Source organism: Gracilinanus agilis, chromosome 2 (genome assembly GCF_016433145.1).
Source record: "Gracilinanus agilis isolate LMUSP501 chromosome 2, AgileGrace, whole genome shotgun sequence".
Classification (NCBI taxonomy): Eukaryota; Metazoa; Chordata; class Mammalia; order Didelphimorphia; family Didelphidae; genus Gracilinanus; species Gracilinanus agilis.
The window spans coordinates 551,899,581-551,920,050 of NC_058131.1; the positions used below are offsets into that span (position 1 = coordinate 551,899,581).

The window sequence follows — 20,470 nt, forward strand, 5'->3', positions numbered from 1 at the left end:
TGAAAAGCCCTGAGACAGGTACAAGTATTCTAGATTTCCAGAAAGTATTCCAGAAACTTTCTGGTCTCAGGGCTAAGGAAAATGGTGTGTGATATGGGTTTAGAAGAGTATTAGAATGACATTAGCTTGTGTTTATAGAACCATTTACAGACTAATTTCCTTATGTGGTGGTAGGTACCCCATGAGGCTATGTCCCACATATGACTCAGAGCTATAGGACTTGTACTTTTTTTTGGGGGAATTTATTTATTTACCAATTACATGCTATAACAAATTTCCACATAAGTTTTCTGAAGTTTTATGATCCAAACTGTCTCCCTTAGGGCTTGTACTTTTTAATTTTTTTAAAAAACATTTACCTTCTGTCTGAGAATCAATACTAAATGTTGTCTCCAAGGCAGAAGAGAGATAAAGGCTAGGGCCATTGAGGTTAAATGACTTGCCCAGGGTCACACAGCTAGGAAGTGTCTGAGGTCAGATTTGAACCTGAACCTCCTATCTCTAGGCCTGACTTTCTAACCACTGATCTACTGCCTTCCACTGTTAAATATTTATCAGCACACCCCTGGTCTAGGACCAGTTTCTCCAAGTAGTTGTATAGCAGTCCTATGTGGAAGATATAGAGCATAGGGTATTACCCTTGGAATCAGAAAGACTTTAAGTTAGCCTACTAGCCTCAGTTTCCCTCATCTATAAAAGAATAATATCTGGTATTGGCAACCAGTGAAAACTGGTTTGATTGGAACAGCCCTAGCCCTCATTTCAGCCAGTTTCTGGAATGGTAATTCCAGGGTTGTTTTCAGGGTCCCTGCTCCTCCTGCCTACCTCCTGGTTCCATATTCCTCCCTCATTAGATAGTTTAGAAAAACTCTCATTTTACTGTCTTGTAGATAATAGGGCAGTCAGTCTCTCATTGGTGTCTTACTGGGTTTTTGCTTCAAATTCTATATGAAGATGAGCCCTGAGGGGATTTGGGCCTCTATCTGCAGGGTGGTCACCACCCACCCCTCCTGACCTCTGCCTTCCCCACATTGTGAGTGTGGCCACACACTGAGACTAGCCCAGACTAGCAATTGTTCTTCTTCCTCTTTTGGAGTAACAGTGAAGTTTTTTGTTCAAGCTGTCTCAGTTTCTCTGGTACTTTTCACCTAAACTCTCCTTTACTACAAGTTTCATGTACGTCATAGGGTTCTTCTGAGACCATGTGAGATAAAGTATGTTAAAACACTGTAAATTTTCTATTAAATTTTGGAGGCAGTGAGGGGTAGTGGATAACATGTTGGTCTTTTGAGTTAGGAAGGCCCAGGCTAAAATCTCGCTTCTAACATTTACTAGTTTAATACATATTTGTTGATTTGATAGCTTATATGACCTGTGGTGAGTACCTCACCATTTATGTTCCTTAGGCATCTTCTTAGACCGAAGACATCCACTGATGGAAAGTTCCCTCTCAAACTTCAAAGGATCTGTGATCTCATCCATGCTAATGCCTCTTCAAATAACACAGATCAAAGTCACCCATGAGTTGGTAAAGATTTAACAAAAATGTAATTTTAAGTTTAATTAGAATTATGAATATTTTCCCTATCACTTTCTTAACTTTAGACAATCAACTAGCCATTAATCATGCCTTATTTATTTAATTATTTATTTAGCATTTGCCATTTATGATGTGTAAACACATCCTGAAAATGTAATAATTGTCTCACCTGAGTTGGTTCAAGCTCTCTATCTTGTGATACTCTACTCAATGTCCTCTCATAAATCCAACACAAGGGTTCTAACTGATATGGAGGAAGTTTCCTATGCTACAGAAATCCCAGAATTTGAGATTTAGAAGGTACCACATTTAGTTGAACCTATACATGAAGGAAATCTCCACTATAACATACCTTATAAATGGTTGTTCCGTCTCTGCCTGAAAGACCTTCAAGGAATTCATCATTCCTTCATTCTCTCCAAAACTCCTAGGCTTTCCTGACCCATATCTTTTCTCCTTTTCTCCTCTCACATCTTTTCTTCTCTAGACTAACCATTCCCAGTTCCTTCAACCAATCCTTATATGACATAGTCTCAAGGCTCTAAACCATTGTGGTTGTCCTTTTCTGAATGCTCTGTAGCTCACCAAAATCCTTCTTAAACTGTAGTGCCTAGAAGAACTGAACATAATCCATCATATGAGGTCCATTGAGGGTAGAATACGGTAGGAATGACATCTTCCTCTCTGGAACCTATGACTCTCTTAATGCAGTCTCATATCCTATTAGTTTTTAGTTGCTACATCACATTGCTCACTCATATTAGTCTTGTGGTCCGCAAAGTCCCTTAATTTAGTGTGTACACACACACACACACACACACACACACACACCCCTAATTATCATTCTCCCAATTTTACAAATGAGAAAAGAAAGGTCTTAGCTTACTGAGTTTTCTAGCTTGGAACTTCATATCGATTCTAAGAAAGTAAGGGTTTAAAAAAAAAAGAAAGAAAGAGAAAACTCAGTTCCAAGTTAGAAGAGTGGTAAAAGATTAGGCAGTAGGGGTTAAATGACTTGCCCAAGCTCAACTAGCTAGGAAGTGTCTGAAGCTAGATTTGAACCAAGGACTTCTTGTCTCCAGGCTTTGCTCCCTTTCCACTGAGCCACTTAGTTGCCCCTCGCTGAGTTTTCTACTGCATCAAGATGTCTTTCCCATTCCCATGATGCCCCTTTATGTCCATTCAACAAGATCCTCACTTGAAGGAAGATGATCATTTTAGGTAGGAGGATCAATAATAAAGTTTTTACCCTTATCCCTTTGAAGGAAAAAATTAGAGAGAGATTATTCTAGGAGGACTCTTTTGCCTCAATAGGAAAACAGATTTTGGGCTCCTAGAATAATATGCATATATCACTGATTTGGGTGCTAATATAGGCTATATTTACTGTCTTGTACTCTCACCAAAATAATCCCTGAGTTAGGCTTATGCTAAAATTCTGACATATATGGCATTTCATTTCCTTCCTCCATGTATTTATACTTCCATTTCTGGAATGCTCTCTGTCCTCCCCTTCCTACTTTTTGTAATCTCTAATTTGCTTCAAACCATAGCCCAGTTGCTGGGCTGCACATGCAGACCTTTCCTGATTCACCTATTATTAATGTCTCACCCAATTATTTTCTGTATATTTTTTGCACTTATCTTTGTACACCCCGTCTCCTCCCAGTAGAATATAAGTTCCTTGAAGGTAGGACCATTTGTTTGTTTTTTGTCTTTGTATCTCTGATGCTTAGACTTGGCACAAAGACACTGAAAATGCCTGTTAAGTTGGATTGAATTTTTCATGGGTAAAAATTGTATTTAATTTACCAAATGTTCTTTAAACATCTACGTGTCAGTTTGACTGGGGGTGAGGGAGTTATAGGCTCTCCCTTTTCTCATGAATCTTACAATCTTGCTGAACAAGGAACAATTATAAAACAGTTGAGTACTCTGCGTGACCTTGACTTGAAAATGAGAAGGAATTCAGGGAAGGGAAAGATCAGTGTTGATTGGGATAATTGGAGAAAGCATGAGAAAAAAGGAAAGGCTTTGGCTGGTCTTAATGATCTTAAGTGGGGGAAGGGCAAGCTGAAGAAACAGCCGGGGAACTGAGTGATTGGGGTATCACTGGTATCTTTTATTGGCCTCAGGACATATGATAGCACTTAGTAAACAGGAGCCATTCATTAAAGCCTTAGAAACTACAGTTGGAATGGACCTCAGAGGCTCTCTAGTTCAATCTCTTCTTTTTTTACTGATGAGGAGGAAATGGACACCTAAGGAGATTTTGACTTGCCCAAGGTTGTTTTCTGATTCCAGAGCCAGTATCCATTATACTAGTTGTCTCCATAAGTTAATAACAATTAAAATAGCTACATGTCCCTTTGCTACCAGATAGGGATGCTCTGCTGCATGGGCTGCCCTTGAGGGCAGGAAAAAATCCTGGATGTTTTGTTGTACCTCTTCTGAAATCCAGCCTCTTCTGTGCTCTAGTAGAAAATCACAACAAACCCTGCTGGATTGGTAATCAAATGATCTGTGTTCCTAGACTGCTCTCCCAATTTTTAGCTGTGTGACTGGCTAAATCACTTAACCTTTTGTGGTGCAATAGAAAGAATCTTCAATCCTGGGGACAATGATTCGATCTATTCTATTTTAGGTTGCTAAAGGATCTAAGCATTGAGTTGGGTCTGGGATCTCCAACAGCACCTGCCCAGTGGTCCTCAGGGATCTTAAACCTAACTTTACTTTGTAAAAAAATTAGATCCTAAAAATATAGGATCTAATGTAATGCTATGTATTGCAGCTAAATGTATTGGTATCTTAGCTCTCTCCTAGATTGTTAGTTTCATGAAGGCAGGGACTGTGACTTATCTAAACTCTGCTAATGCCCTTCGAGGTGGTGTACACATAAGTCATCTAATAAATGTTTCTGGAATGAATGAATGAATGAATACTTGACCTTTTTGCTGTCTGTTTCTAGTGAGTCTTTCCTTGGCGTGGCTTGGTGTAGAGAGAGCCGCCGTGACACCAAATGCCCGCCAGAGGGGGCAGAGGCAAGCATCAAGGTCTTCTTGTATTGCCAACGGTTGCTAGAGCCTTGCTGTTGCCATGGGGACAAGCTGACCACAGCATCTCCTTTCGTGATTTGCTCCCCAGACCCCTCCTTGCATCAGACTCAGCAGGCGAGTTGCCCTCGCTGTTCTTAAGGAAGGCTGGGAGCAAAAGACCCACCTGGCAGATGTCTGGGTTATAATCAGGGGAGATTGTTTCCCGTTTCCCATTCATTCCCTGTTCTGTTCTCATATTCACTATTTTTTTTTGGTTTATTTTATTTTATTTTTTGCATTTAGTTTAACTGGTTTGAATCATTTACAAGATAAATGGTTTATACGACAACGGTAATAAATCTGGTGTACAAAAATGTACTAACAGATTGCATTCAGCTCTGGACACATAATAGTGATAATGATGGAAATAATTTTCATTTCAATTTTTCAAGCACTTATGATTTCATAGCTCTGGGTAGCCCTCTGCAAAGCCAAGGATGGTCTGCGAGAGTAGCCATGGCCCAAAGATTCGTCATTTTTGTGGTCCACCTGGAAGATGAGCTTTTCTGAATTTAGGTAGGTGGGTCCTCATATGACACTCACACAGTCCATCATGACCTTGTGTTTGAAGCCTTTGCATCCTTGTAAGTCTTGTCAGAGTTTGTCTTCTACCAGCAATGACTACAGCGATGAGAAACATTTTTTAAGTGCCAGTGATGGTGAAGTGGAGAGAGTACTGTGCATAGATTTAGGAAATTCTGAGTTCAAATCTGAATTTAGAAACTTCCTGGCTGTGTAATCCTGAAAATCACTTAATCTCTGTCTTTCTCAATTTCCTCATCTGTAAAAATAGCACCTACTTCCCTGGGTTGTTGTGAGAATCAAGTAAGATAATATTTATAAAGTGATTTACATAGACAGTGCTTGGTGTATTGTAGGTACTTAATAAATGTCATTTCCTTCTCTTTCCCTTCTTAGAAACGATGGATTAGGAAAGAGGATAAGGCCAATCCATGGACTGGCTTTGTCAGAAGACATGGATCTAGGAGAAACTGGTTAGACAGTACAGAACTGAGTTAAAGATAAAATATCAATCCAGCAAATCCAAATAAAATTCCTATTTTGATGTTTCAGTACCACCCTCGTGGGAGAGTGAAATAATAGTTATAAATTATTGCTTTGGGTTTCACATTTTTGTCAATGCAAGCTTCATTTGCATTCAGCATTTTTATTGTGTGAAGGAAATTAATAGCTGTCCTATTCTTGATTTAGACACTTCTATACTTCTCTTTTGAGGAGAACTAAGATATAAGGCAAAATATAAGCTTTAAGTGATTTTCCTTGTGACTCTAGGGTATGGTATGTAAATAGTCCAAGGATACAAGAAAAAGATTCTCTTTAAGGGACCAGGCTCTCCTAGGATTGAACCTAATCAATGACAGACTGGATCAAGAGTGGAAAGGTGTCTCTAATGGAGAGGGACAGAGAGTTAGAGAAAGTCAGCTGACAAAACAATCGTGGAGGGCAATATTTGAAGCATCCTGTGTCCATTGACCTTGACCTCTCTGCTAGTAGAGAGGAGGGGGTATGCCCTCCTTTTTTCTCTGGAACCAAGATCTGTGATTAAAATTTATAAGTCCAGAAGCATTTTTGTATTATTTTTATTTACATTAGTGAGGTTTGCAATTGTTCTTTGTTCTACTCTCTTCACTATGCATTGGTTCTTTGGAAGTCTTGTGTTTCTCTGATTTTCTCATCTTTGCTATTTCTTGAAAGTATTTGTTATAATGAAAACATTTGGAAACATTTTGTTATTTCTACATGTCACAACTTGTTCAGCTATTACCCAAATGATGAGTACTCCTTGGGTTTCAGGTTTTTTTTTTTTTTTTTTTTGTTACCAAGGAATACTTCTATTACATTTTTGTTACATAGGAGGTTTCTTTTTTGTCCTTGACTTCCTTGAGCAAAATATCCAGTAGTTAGACAAGTGGATCAAAGGATTATGAGCAGTTTACTTTTTTTCCCCCAATTCCAAATTGTTTTCCAGAAAGACTGGACCAATTTTGCATTTTCACTAATAGTGGAGAGTGATTTTAACATTGATTGTTTTCAGATTTTATCATTTTTGCCAATTTGTTGAGTATAGTATAAAACTTCAGAATTATTTTAATTTGTCTTAAGCTAATTATTAGATATTTGGAGTATTCTTCCATGTAGTTATTAATGGTTTCCTTTTCTTACTTGGAGAACTTTTTGTTCACGTCCTTTGACCATTTATATACTGGATTATGGCTCTTGGTCTTTTGTATTTTTAAAAATCTCTAGGGTTCTTTAAGCAAAGTATCCTATAATCTTCCAAAGTGATAATTTCTTTATCTTATATTGTAATGACTGGCATTCCAGCACTACAGTAAATAATGGTGGTGATATCGTATATCTTTTTTTTACCCTTGATCTCATTAGAAAGGTCTCTAGCATGTTTCCCCTCCCCCATAGATAATGTTGACTTTTAGTTTTGATAGATATTATTTATCATATTAAGGAAGGGTTGATTTATTCTTATGCTTTTTAGTGTTTTTGATAGGTTGTATTTTATTAATAGCTTTTCCTGCATCTACTAACAACACCATATGATTTTTGTTTTTGTTACTAATATGGTTTATTTTGCTTCTTAATATTGAACCAACCCAGATTTCCTGTCATGAATTGAATCTGGTCATAGCAGAGTATAACCTTCTTAATATGTTACTGCAGCCTCCTGCTCAGTATTTTATTTAATATTTTTGTATCTATAGTCATTATAGATATTGGTCTATAGTTTTCTTTCTCTGCATTCTTTGTCCCTGGTTTAGGTATGCAGGTCACATTTAGCTTGCAGAAGGAGTTTGGCAGGATCCTTCTTTTCTTTTTTCTTTTCTTCTCCATAAACAATTTATTTAATATCAGGGTTAATATTTTAATGTTTGATAGAATCCATTTGTGAATCTAACTGATCTGGAGGCTTTTCCTTTGGGAATTCACTTATGGCATATTATTCTTTCTTGAGACTGAATTATTATTATTAACTTCTCTTTTTCTATTAATCTGGGTATTTTATAGTTTTACAAAAAATCAATCCATTTCATTTATCAATTTTTGGCATGTAAGTGGGCAAAATAATCAAGTAATTTTTAAAAATTTCTTTTTATCATTATCAATTTTACTTTCTCATTTTTGACTTTGGTAATTTTGTTTTCTTCTCTTTGCTTTCTAAAATCAAATTAGCTAATGAACTATTTATTACTTTAAAACATTTAATTTAATTTAAAAATTAGTGTTTTTTGTTTTCAATTTTGTTTATATCATCTTTGATTTTCATAATTTCTTTAAGTGTACTTAGTTGGGAGGAGTTCTTCAGTGGGAGAATAGTTTTGCTTTTTTAGATTTTTGAATTGCATGTTCTAATCCGAGTACACTTCAACTGCAATATGTTTCAACATGCTAAATACTAATAAACAAGTGAGGGTGTCACTGTCTATTCTGATTCTTTTTGTGCTTCAATGCATTGTCATGCATACCCCATAGTGGATGAACATTCCACTTTGGGGGCCACCGACCTACAGGATAATACAATTAGATAGACTCACAACTGATGGCCAGACTCAAAGATAGTCATTAATCGTTTAATGTCAGCTTAGCAAAAAGTCTCCATTGAGGATATCCAAGGTTCCATGCTTAGCTCTGGGCTACTTAACATTGCTATAGCATTAGATGGAATCAAATAAGGTGAAGTTCAATAAGAATAAACGAAAAGTTTCAAATTAGTACAAAAAGAAAAAGAAACCCTTTAATAGTACAAGATAGGGAGGTATGGTTGGATATTAATTTGAAAAAAGATCCAGGGGTTTTAGTTGATTGCAAAAAACCATGTGATTTGGCAGCCAAAAAAGGGTAATGGATTGCATTAGGAGACTTAGTTTCAAGGAATAAGAAGCTTCTAGTCCCTCTTTATTCAGACCCTATCAGGCCTCATTGAGGCATTCTGTTCTAGGAACCACAATTTAAGGACATTGATGAGCATCCAGAGGAAGACAACCAGGATCATGAAGGCCCTGAAGTTCGTGTTATATGAAGAGTGAGTGAAAGAATTGTGCATATTCACCTTGGAGAAGAGATAATTTGGCTGGGGTGGGGAAGAAAAATGGAGCATGATAAGTGTGACTTAGGGACAAGACATTACATGAACCTGGTCAGATGCTGATTAGATAAGAAGATCTAATTAGGTGAGGAAAGTTATTCTCCTACTATCAAGAACAACAAAGCACTGAAGTTCTTGTTTCTGAAAAAGCATCATAAGCAGGGAAAATTTCACAGTGACCTACATAGACTCCACATTGTTTGACTCTCTTCTCAGGCCTAGTAATTATAATCTATGTTCAAAGTACAGTCTGGTTTTCTTGCTAAAAGACAAAGTAAAAGAGCTTGAGGACTATCACTCCATTCTCTTTATCAGGAAGAATGAAACATTTATTAAAGAAAAAGCAAAGAAGGAATTAAATTGTGGGTTTTAAAAATATATATATATAAATGTCTTTAATATTTAAGGTGCTATATTAATATAAGCTCTTATGAATATTTATTATTATTGATGATTATTTTTAAAAAATTAAAAATTCTTCTTCCTCCCACCCATTTCCCCTCCCCAAGAAGGCAAGCAATATAAGTTGTACACATATTATCATATAATATATATTTCCCTGTTTGTCATGTTGTGAAACAAGACACATATTGCTTATACTAGAGAAAAATTAATGGAGGAAATAAAATGAAGAACAGTATGTTTCAATCTGAATTTGGACTTCACCTGCTCCTTGTATGATGGTGAATACTCTTTTTTTGTCCCTTGGAGCTGTCCTGGATCCTTGCTTTTTTAAAATTTAAATAATTAAAAATAAAACAAACCCTTACTTTTTACCTTATAATCAATACTATGTATTGGTTCTAAGGCAGAAGAGCAGTAAGGGCTAGGCAATGGGGGTTAAGTGACTTATCCAGGGTCATGCAGCTGGGAAATGTCTGAGGTCAGATTTGAACCTTCTCTAGAGCTGGTTCTCAATCCACTGAGCTACCCAGCTGCCTTTGATCCTTGCATTTTTGACAGTAGTTAAGTCATTCATGGTTGATCATCATATATTATTGTTCTTACCATATAGAATGCACTCTTGGTTCTATTTACTTCACCTTGCATCACTTCATATAACTTTTTCCAGGGTTTTTTGTGATCATCTTATTTGTTATTTCTTATGGCACAATAGTATTCCAATACACTCATATACCACAACTTGTTCAGTCATTCCACAGTTGATGGACATCCCTTTAGTTTGAAGATCTTTGTTACCACCAAAAAGAACTGATAAAATATTTTAGAACATATAGTTTCTTTTCCTTTTTTCTTTGATCTCCTTAGGAAATAAACCCAATAGTGGTATTGCTAGGTCAAAAAGGATACACAGTTTTATAGCTTTTTGAGTATAATTAATTCCATATTGCTTTCCAAATTGGTTGGATCAGTTCACAGTTCTACCAACAAAGCATTAGTGTTCCTATTTTTCCACATCCCCTCCAACATTTTGCCCTTTTATCATTTTAGCCAGTCTGATAGGTGTGAGATGAAAACTCAGAATTGTTTGATTGGCATTTTTCTAATCAGTAGTGATTTAGAGCATTTTTTTCATATACCTACATATGGCTTTGATTTCTTCATTCAAAAACTATCTATTCATATCTTTTGCCCACTTATCAATTAGGGGATTGGCTCGTATTCTTAAATTTGTGACAAAGTTCTCTGTATATTTTAGATATAAGAAACTATCTAGAGGGCAGCTGGGTATCTCAGTGGATTGAGAGCCAAGCCCAGAGACGGGAAGTCCTAGATTCAAATCTGGCCTCAGACACTTCCCAGCCATGTGACCCTGGGCAAGTCACTTGACCCCCATTGCCTACCCTTACCACTCTTCTGCCTTGGAGCCAATACACAGTATTGACTCCAAGATGGAAGGTGAGAGTTTAAAAATAAAAAAAATTTAAAAAAAAGAAACTGTCTATAAAAATGTTCCTCCAATTTTCTGTTTTCCTTCTAATCTTGACTACCTCAGCTTTATTAGTACACAAACTTTTAAGTTTAATGTAATCAGAGTTATCCATCTTACATCGCACAATGCTCTCTATATCTTGTTGATGTATAAATTCCTCTCCTATCCATAAATCTGAAAGATAGTAGGTTCCCTGTTATAGTTTGTTTACAATACCTCCTTTTATGTCTAGCATCCGTTTGGATCTTATCTTAGTGAATGTTTGCTGTTNATATATATATATATATATAGCTTTGATTCTTCATCTGAAAACTGTCTATTCATGTCTTTTTACCATTTATCAATTAGAGGTTAGCTCATATTCTTATATATTTGACAAAATTCTCTATATAGTTTACATATGAGATGTCTATCTGAGAAACTGTCTATAAAATTTCCCCTCCAATTTATTGCTTTCCTTCTTTTTTAATAATTAAGTAAAAATTTTACATGTAGAAACAATTTTTTGACAATTGTTTTCTGACATTTTGTAATTCATATTCTCTCTCTCCCTCCCTTCCTCTCTCCTATCCTTTAGGCAGTAAGTTGCCTGATAATGGATTATAGCAGTGCTTTCATGCAATATGTATTTCCATATTACCCAGGTCATGACTGAAGACACATATCACAGATACCATAAAAAACTCATGAAGGAAATTAAGTGAAGGATGATGTACTTTGATTTGCAATCAGATCTCAACAGTTCCTTTTTGGGCAGTGGATAGTGATTTTAAAAAAATAATGAATCCCTGAGATTATCTTGGAACCTTGTTTTACTGATTATAGTCCAGGCCTTCACAATTGATCATCATACATTTCTGTTACTGTATATACTGTTCTCCTGGTTCTGCTCACATCACTTTGCATCAGTTCATTCTGGACTTTTCTGAAATCATCCTGTTCATCATTTCAAATGTGCAGTAGTTTTCCATTACAACCATATTGTTCAGCCACTTCCCAATTGATTCAGTCAATTCCCTCAGTTTCCAATTCTTAGTCACCTCAAAGAGCTGCTAAAAATATTTTTGTGCAAGTAGAATCTTTCCCCTTATCTCTGGTCTCTTATGGATATAGATCTAGTAGTGGTATTGCTTGATCAAAGGGTATACATAGTTTTATGGCCTTTTGGACATGATTCCATATTGCTCTCCAGAATGGTTGTATCAGTTCACAGTTCCACTAGCAATGCATTAGTGTCTCAGTCTTCCCATATCCCCTCTAACATTTATCATTTTTCTTCTTGATCATATTAGCTACTCTGATAGGTATAAGGTGATATCTCAGAGTTGTTTTAATTTGTATTTCTTTTATTTTTTAAACCCTTAACTTCTGTGTCAATTTGGCTCCTTGGTGGAAGAGTGGTAAGGGTGGGCAATGGGGGTCAAAGTGACCCCCATAGTATAAGATAGTGATTTATATCTAGTTTTTGCTAAACTGCTTTCCAGTTTTCCTAACAATTTTTACCAAATAGAGAATTCTTGTTCCCAAAACTTGGATCTTTAGCTTTGTTAAATAAAAAGTTTACATAATTCTTTACAACTACTTGTTACATGTCTATTCTGTTCCACTGATCTATTTTTCTATTTCTTAACCAGTGCCATGTAGTTTTGATAATTATTACTTTATTATATATTTTGAAATCTGGTACTACTAGACCTTTTTCCTTAATATTTTTTCATTTTCCTTTTGATATTCCTGATCTTTTGTTTTTCCAAATGTTTTGTTATTATTTTTTCTAGTTTGATAAATTAATTTTTTGGTAATTTAATTGGAATGGTATCGAATAAGTTGAATAGTTCAGGTGGGATTGTCATTTTAATTATATTGGTAGGCACCCATGAATAATTAATATTTCCCCAGTTATTTAAATATGACTTTATAAATATAAAATGTTTTATAAATATGTTCATATAGTTTCTAGATTTATTTTGAAAGATATATTCCTAGATATTTTATTTTGCCCATGTTTAATTCAAATGGGTTATCTCTTACTAGCTCTGCTCCATAGAAATGTTGATTATTTATGTGGGTTTATTTTATATCCTGATACTTTGCTAAAATTGATAGTTTTATTTAATTTTTTAGTTGAATCTCTAGGATTTTCCTTATATATCATCATATCAGCTGTGAAAAGAGATAGCTTTATTACCTCTTTACCTATTCTGCAACCTTCAATTTCTTTTTCTTCTCTTATTATTGCTAGCATTTCTAGTATAATATTCAACAGTATTGGTGATAATAGGCATCCTTGTTTTACACCTGATCTTTTAGGGGGGGCTTCTAATTTATCCCCATTGTTTGAACAAAAAATAGAACGAAACCAAAAAAATAATAAACAAACACATAAAACATGCAATATATTCCTTAAAAAAAAACAACCCTTACCTTCTGTCTTAGTATTGGTGCTAAGACAAAAGAGTGGTAAGGGTGTGGCACCTGGGGTTAAGTGACTTGTCCAGGGTCATATTGTTAGGAATTATCTGATGTCAAATTTGAACCCAGGTTCTCCAGACTTCATATCTGGTGCTCTATACACTGTGCAATCTAATTGTCCCACATGAAATATATTCCTGAAGCAAAATCACACAAAAAGATGTTTGGAACTTCATGTTTTTGTAATTTGCCTTTTGTAGGAGGTTGAACAGGAGACCAATTTGATAAGCTTTTAGGGAAGAGAGTCTTATGGACTTTTGAAAGCATCTCCCTAGGGAGGGTGTGTCCATGCCCATAAGCACCTTATTGAGATGATTTAAGACTTCTGAAATAGTTTCATTGTCTGAAATTGAGGTCAAGATGGATTGATTGATTGGGAGTCACCCATTGGCATGCATCTCTTAGATGCTCCATTTTTATTGTTGGAAGCTCCCCTCGAATTGAAATGATGGTTCTGAACCCTTGAAAGGATGAATTCTCTTTGGAAGAGGCACCCTCTATGCGTCAGGCTTTTGTTCTTTCTCTGTTCTCATTCCTTCTTTCTTCCTAAAAGTTTCCAAGAGTACAAAAGCGGTGGGATTGTGTCTAGAACAGAGCCAAGTTTCAGAGGAGCCCAGAGAAGGAGATTTTCCTGGGCAGTACCAGCCTCAGAGTTGCCTTGTGAGTAACTCCAAATTCCATAGATGTGAGATGCAGGCTTTTATTAAGAGAAGTTTCCGAGTATTGTGAGTCTTGGCAGGAGAAGAGAACTGTACATGTGGGGACAGTGGTGGGACGAGGAGTGAAAAGGGACTAACTTAAAGGCACAATATTGAGAAGCAAGGAATTTGTACTTTATACTCTGCTAGGGCAGTGATTTAAAGGATAGGGTGGGTTGCTCTTCCGTGGGCTGAATGTTTACATGGAATCTCTGTAGGATAAAATAATAAGGGACTCAGGAATGTAGAAGTTTTGCCTATCGGAAACCCCAAGTTCAGTTCCTTTCTGAGGTGAGTCTATACCACAGGGGTTAAGTAGAAAAGACTTTAGCATCCCATGAAAAAGTAAGACTCCCCAATGAGGAAGGAGAATTTTACCAATTGATCATGGATTATTAAGTCCTTGATATATTTCTGGAAATTTTTATGGGTTCCTGTGAATCCTTCATGACTTTTGCATTTTCTGTGGGGCGAAATAAAAGCTGTCATACCTGATAAATATATTTATTAACCTGAATATTTGTGTAGGAAATGGAGTTCCTTTCACACATATCTGTAGAAATGTAGATGTGACCTATATTCTGAGATTTCAAAAATGGAACTCTGGGAGTAATCCACAGAAACCAAAGAGTTAATGCTATTTTGGGTTCAGTCTCCACTATTAGACCCATTCCATGTGAGCCTGGGGAATTTGGGTTCTGGATTATGGATTACACATTTTCAAAACGAAAATAAGACTGTGTGTTTGAAACTGGAAAACTACCATTGTATTTTTGATGCTGTTTAATGTCTTTATTTAGTTAGTGTACTCTAACTTATCGTTCACTCTGTAGTGAAGTATTTACTGCAGTTGGACTCATCCTTATGTGTATAAAATGAGGGATCATTTTACAGGAGCCCAACTTAGGACACATGGGTGGGCTTTCTTTCTTTTCCACACACAGAAGCCAAACTAGGATCTTTTCACGTGGTTACACTCAGGGGAAATGAACCTATCAGGCACGCTCCAGATCAAGCCAGCTGACCAAATTAAAAGGCGGTGGGATAGGATGGTGATGAGGAGTGGAGGCAGGGAGGGGGTAATGCTGCTTAATCAGGGAATGGCCAGGGCAGGCACATTGAGAAGAGGGTCAAAAATGACTCGTGATTATCTGTGGTCAACTCATTTTCTTGTGTTTCGTTCTGTCGTGACAGATGGGGGAAGGAAAGGCCACGAGGCACCCTGAGAACATACCGTAGATTTGAAGGTGGGCTCCAGTCCCCTCAGGAAAGGGAACTTTATGGGGGACGGCTTCTCCACTTCCAGGTTGTGACAATATCTGTAGGATTTCTATGCCACACGACAAAAGGAGCTAATGAGAATACAGCGAAGCTAGCTAACCATGGAGGCTTAATGAGGAAAAGGCTCTTTGGGGGAAAAAAATGTCTTGTTCCAACCCTGCGTTATTGCCGAGATAATGAAGCAAGGGTTTATGGTCATATGAAGTACCCCAAGTCCTACCCAACTCCTCCTCCCAAGCTGTCCACCATCGCTGGATGACTGGGCTCACTACAAATTCATGCATTCTAACATCCGCTGGGTTCCAACTCTCTCATTTATCACCTTTTGACTCCTTGGCACATTCTTCGTAATTGCTGTTCTAAATTTTTTCTTCTTTCCTTAAGACTCTAAACAACTCCACTTTGACTCTCCCCATTCTCAGCAGTGGCCTTCTCTCCTGTTTAATTGAAACGACTAAGGACGTTAAATTCCAATTCTTTCAGCTTCATTCTTTGGCTCCTTTCCTCTCCTCCAGTTTCTTGCTTCAGAGGAAGAGATGTCCCTTCTTGTGAAAACAAAAAGGAAACTTCTCTCTTCCGCCGATGCCCTGGATCCTACCCCCTCTCCTCTATCTCATGGCCTTGTTCTGTCAATCAGTAACCTCTTTCTCAGGCATCATCCATCTCTCCTTTTACAGGCTTCTTACGTGAAATGACAAACATGCTCAGATCTCTCATACCCTTTCTTTTGCCTTCTTCTCAGATGATCTCTATTTACTTTCCTTTCATCACGGGAATTCTTAGAATAATAATGTTTCCCCCACCAAAGAGATTAAAAGCTTAAGATATTCTTCATGTACAATGTTTGACTTTCATTAAAGATACATATATAACCCTTCTTTGGAAATAGATTGGGTTTTTTCCTCTGCAGCTTCCTGGTTTTCTAGGCACCAGATATGGACAGGAAATTTGGTAATGTGCAGGGAGCTTATGGGGTGGGGTAAGCTCAAGGAGGGAATTGAGTAATATGAAATAAAAAAAATCATTCTGCACTTAAACACCAAATAAAAGTCATTTCCAAATATAGTAGAACAGGAAGAGAGGATTGTACATGAAACAGGATCTCTATTATGTACAGCTTGCTTTTTTTTAAAGTATATACTAAATCCATCATGTTATTTTCAAAGTTGTCATACTTATCCATAATTCTTTCTGGTCTTCCTTCTGTTCAAGTTAAAAAAGATACAATGAGCCTTTTTTTCTATTTCTTTTTGCTACTCTAATCCTGTCCTCCCTTTTCTCCCACATCCAACATACTGGAATAAAAGAGAAAAACAAAGCCCTTGTATATTAAAATTGTATCTTGTATACCTGTCTCCCAACTTTCTATGATGCAGGGAGGAGACAGACAGACTCAGACACTGGTAAACAAATTTTGTTAATTAAAAATAATAAAAATAAAATTTAATTAAAAAAATTTAAATCATATTTTATTCTGATCCTTCTGATCATCCTTTCCTATCTCTTCTAATCAGAATAAAGAAGTCTATAGGCAGCTAGTATAAAGGGGCAATAACAGGAAGTATGATGCAAAGGTAAATCTGGAAGCCATGAACAAACCATCCCCAAGATATCAGGAGCATAATTTACAAACTGTATCACATATTACTCAAAATCTATGGCCTTGTATTATGTGACAACTCAGCAGGAGCCATCTAGTTGTCAAGGTTCTGGTTCTATGATATGTAAATTTCAGACAAAATCCAGACTTCCATAGCTCCAGACCAGCAGAACGTTAAGGTGTTGATGACCTTGAGATAATGACTTACCAATAACTTTGATTTTTTTTTTTTGTTTTTCATGAGTACTTTTTATTACAACCTAAAGTGGAAAAGGCCATCGTTCCCTTATACTATTTTAAAAACAAAGGATATGGACAGTTTATAAAAGTAATTCTCAAGATACCTTAAAATGATAAGCAAAACAATTCTTTATGTCTAAAAGAGACATTCTAAATAATTTGGTAAAACATTACCCAAAACACAAAACTGTTTAATCATTGTGTTGCTAGAACCCCTGGAAGGAAGTCAGCTGTATAAGCCAATACTAGAACGGGGCTTTGTCTTGTTTAATTTTTACTGATAACTTTGAGATAAATTGAAAATGTTAATGAATTAACCCCAAAATAACCCAGCTGGAAGTTGGTCTGTTTCCCCAAATACCCCCTATAAAAATGAAATCTCAAACTCCTGTCCCCTGGCCCTCTTCCATCTCTATGGAGACCATGCTGCCTAGAACTCCCAACTCTACAATCCATGGTTTTGTGAATGATATTCTCTGCCTTCCCCCTCCTATCTTCTGCCTCCCTTCACCATCTCATCCCTTGTCCCCATGACACCAGTACCCAAAGAACTGAGTGTGCCCACCTCCATAATTTTGTAAATTATCAATTCATCTTGTAATAAATGTGCAAAAAGTGTCTGGACATACCTGTTCTCTTGGTGAAAGTAGTGGTGCTTTTTCCATTTTATTGGGGCAATGGAGTGAATGGGAGTTTTAATATATCTTTTAGCAACTGTTCTTGAATCAATAATGTGTGCATACATTCTTTTGGATCATGGGAAGGCAAAAAGAAGAGAAGAATATTCATGGGAATGAGAGATGAGTTAATTTTGATAAATTTATGAAAGGTATGAAAATTTTAATAAAATGAATTTTAAGGGGGTTCATATAAGGAATTTACAGGGAGGTTGTTGGTCCTCACTTGTATTGCTTTGGAAGTGTGTTCCTCTTTAAAGGGTACCCCACTGGTAACTTGAATAAGGCAGATAAGAGCAGGGTTGGATTCTGGAGCTCCTACTCTATGCACAGGCCCTCTAGACTTGTAAGATGTGAGGAATTTAAATAATACTTTAATTTAATTTAAATTAATTTAAATAATACTTTCCTTAAAGCAGGAGGTTTAGTAGTTGGGTACCCAACTGGTGGTATCGGTCCACCTTTATCAGATTTGGCTTACTTTGCCCTAAAGGTTTATCTCTATTAGGTCTCTCTCTCTCTCATATTATATCTAATATATACATATATGTATGTTTATACACACACACACATATATTTATAATTGTCTTTAGGCTCAACAAAGCTGAGCTATATCCCCTATTCCTCTGCAAAATTCCAATCCCCTCCTCTACTCTCTACCTACATTAGCATTGAGTGGCCACTGGAATAAAAAGACAGCAATTAAATTTGAGCAATGAGGGTGTTAGTGGTGGCGTCAGGAAGTTGGTTGGGTAAGGAGAAACCAGCAGCTTGTGTTCCCAGCTGGAGAAGAAGAATCTTTTTCTTTCCATTTTAATTCTTCACAGTAAGTGAGGAGATACACCTCAGAGGAATGGAGCTATTGATAGAGTGTTGTTCTCTCTCTCAGAATGGAGACAGGGTGACAGGGAGACTTCATTGAGCTTTGTTTGTCTCGTCTCAGCGATCGTCACTCTCCACTCTTGCCATTTTCTCTGGTATGTGTCACAACTCCATTCAGGAACAATATGGATGGACCAAAGTCTCTGCAGGATAGGACAAGTGGGCAGGTGTTCAGAAATCACATCAACCCTCCTCATCCATGTGGCACAAGATGGAGAATGAACTCTATTCTCTGGGTTTCTCTCTCTCAGGAATCTCTAGAATCATAGTCCCAGAATATGAAATTCAAAGGTGAATTACTCCCTCTTTCTGGACCCTCACCCTTATGAAGGAAGCACCACTCTTCCCCATGACCTTCCCTTGGGCATTGATTTCATCTTTCTGTTCAACTCCTTGGATTTTATTCTTAAGATGTGACTTCATTTCCACCACACCAGTCAACTCTGGGATAGCATCTATTTCAGTGTCTTGTCTCTATAGTCCAGTGGTTCCCAAACTTTTTTGGCCTTCCGCCCCCTTTCCAAAAAAATATTATTTAGCCCCCTGGAAATTAATTTTTAAAAATTTTTAATAGTAATTAATAGGAAAGATAAATGCACCTGTGGCCATCACCACCCTCCTGGATTGCTGCAGCACCCACCAGGGGGCAGTGGCGCCCACTTTGGGAATCACTGCGTCAAATTGGTATCCTGGAAACCAAGGGCTACATTCTAAACTGTGACAGATAGAACCTGTGCAGAAGGTAGGAGTCTGGGCTCTCAGGGAACCCAGATCAGCCTACAAGGGTTAAATTGGTGACTTAGACCAAAAGGTGTAGACATTGGATGGGTAAACAAGACCGAGTAAAGAAAGTTAGGGATCTGGAGAAGCTTAAGCCTTTTAGACTCCCCGCAGCTGTATCTTGATCTAATGAACGTGTTTTATGTCTTTGCTACAAACACCATTGCATTATAGACGAGAGCGATCCCTTTGACCTTTTACCACATTTTCTAAGGCAAAGAAGGGAAAACTGAATTTAAAAGTTAAATTCTTCAGTCAGTGTTAGTTTTCTTCTTGATTCAACTCCAAAGATTGATACCTAGAGTCAGCTACTCTATTTTAAAATTTTTAGTTCCATGTTGTCAACGTGGAATCTAGAAACCCCCAAAAGTGTAGCCTAGTGAGATTTGATGATCCCCCAGTTTAGTTAGTTTGAAGTCGAAAGCTTCAAGTTTGACCTTGTCACATAAGAGTTTCTCCCTAAGGGAAAGTCCACCTTCATGAGTGTGGGACTGACTATAGGCCTTAAAGTAGGTTAGGTGGGCCAATAGCACTTGCCCCATATAACTCCTATGCAGAAATTTCCCAAGATTTCCTCTTTGGGATGGGGGAATGAATAAAAAAAAATTGCCCCTTTGGGCAATCTCTAGCACCAGGCCTCTAGCATCAGACCACTCTCTGTGTAAGCCTAGAATCCCCTAGAAGCCTAGAAGGGGGAAGGAACCCTGGGTCATATGTGACATTCTTTAACTAATGGTAACCATCATTTTTTTCTGCTACCCCAAGTATGTTCTTATATTTTTCCTTGCTCTTTTTGTGAAAGTTTCTGGCAACAAGTTTATTAGAATGCATCATTTCACTTCAATTGAACATATATTGAGTGCCTACTATATACGGAGCATTGTGATAGATGCTGAGGATACAAAGGAAAAAAAAATTCCTTCCTCCTAACAATAGTACTGCTATTCTGGTGAGCACATATGGTGCCTACACATGAATGGAGGTTCTGAATCAGTTCTCTTAGCAGGTGCCGGAAGCAACCAGCTACCACAATGGACTTTTAAAGTGATATTTATATTTCTTCAAATAGAAAAGACACAATCTTTGCACATCTCTTTCTGTCTACTCCGGATTGAAAGAGTGACATTAATTTCAGTTTAATGAACATAATAAGTATAAGATATTGTGAGTATGAAGATAAAGAGGTTATAG

The 20,470-nt window shown here is 37.0% G+C and overlaps 1 pseudogene; it reads left to right on the plus strand.

Moving 5' to 3' along the window:
* The first annotated feature begins 1,395 nt into the window (after nt 1–1,395).
* LOC123234114 overlaps nt 1,396–20,470 on the plus strand; it is a 125,661-nt pseudogene continuing 106,586 nt past the window's right edge.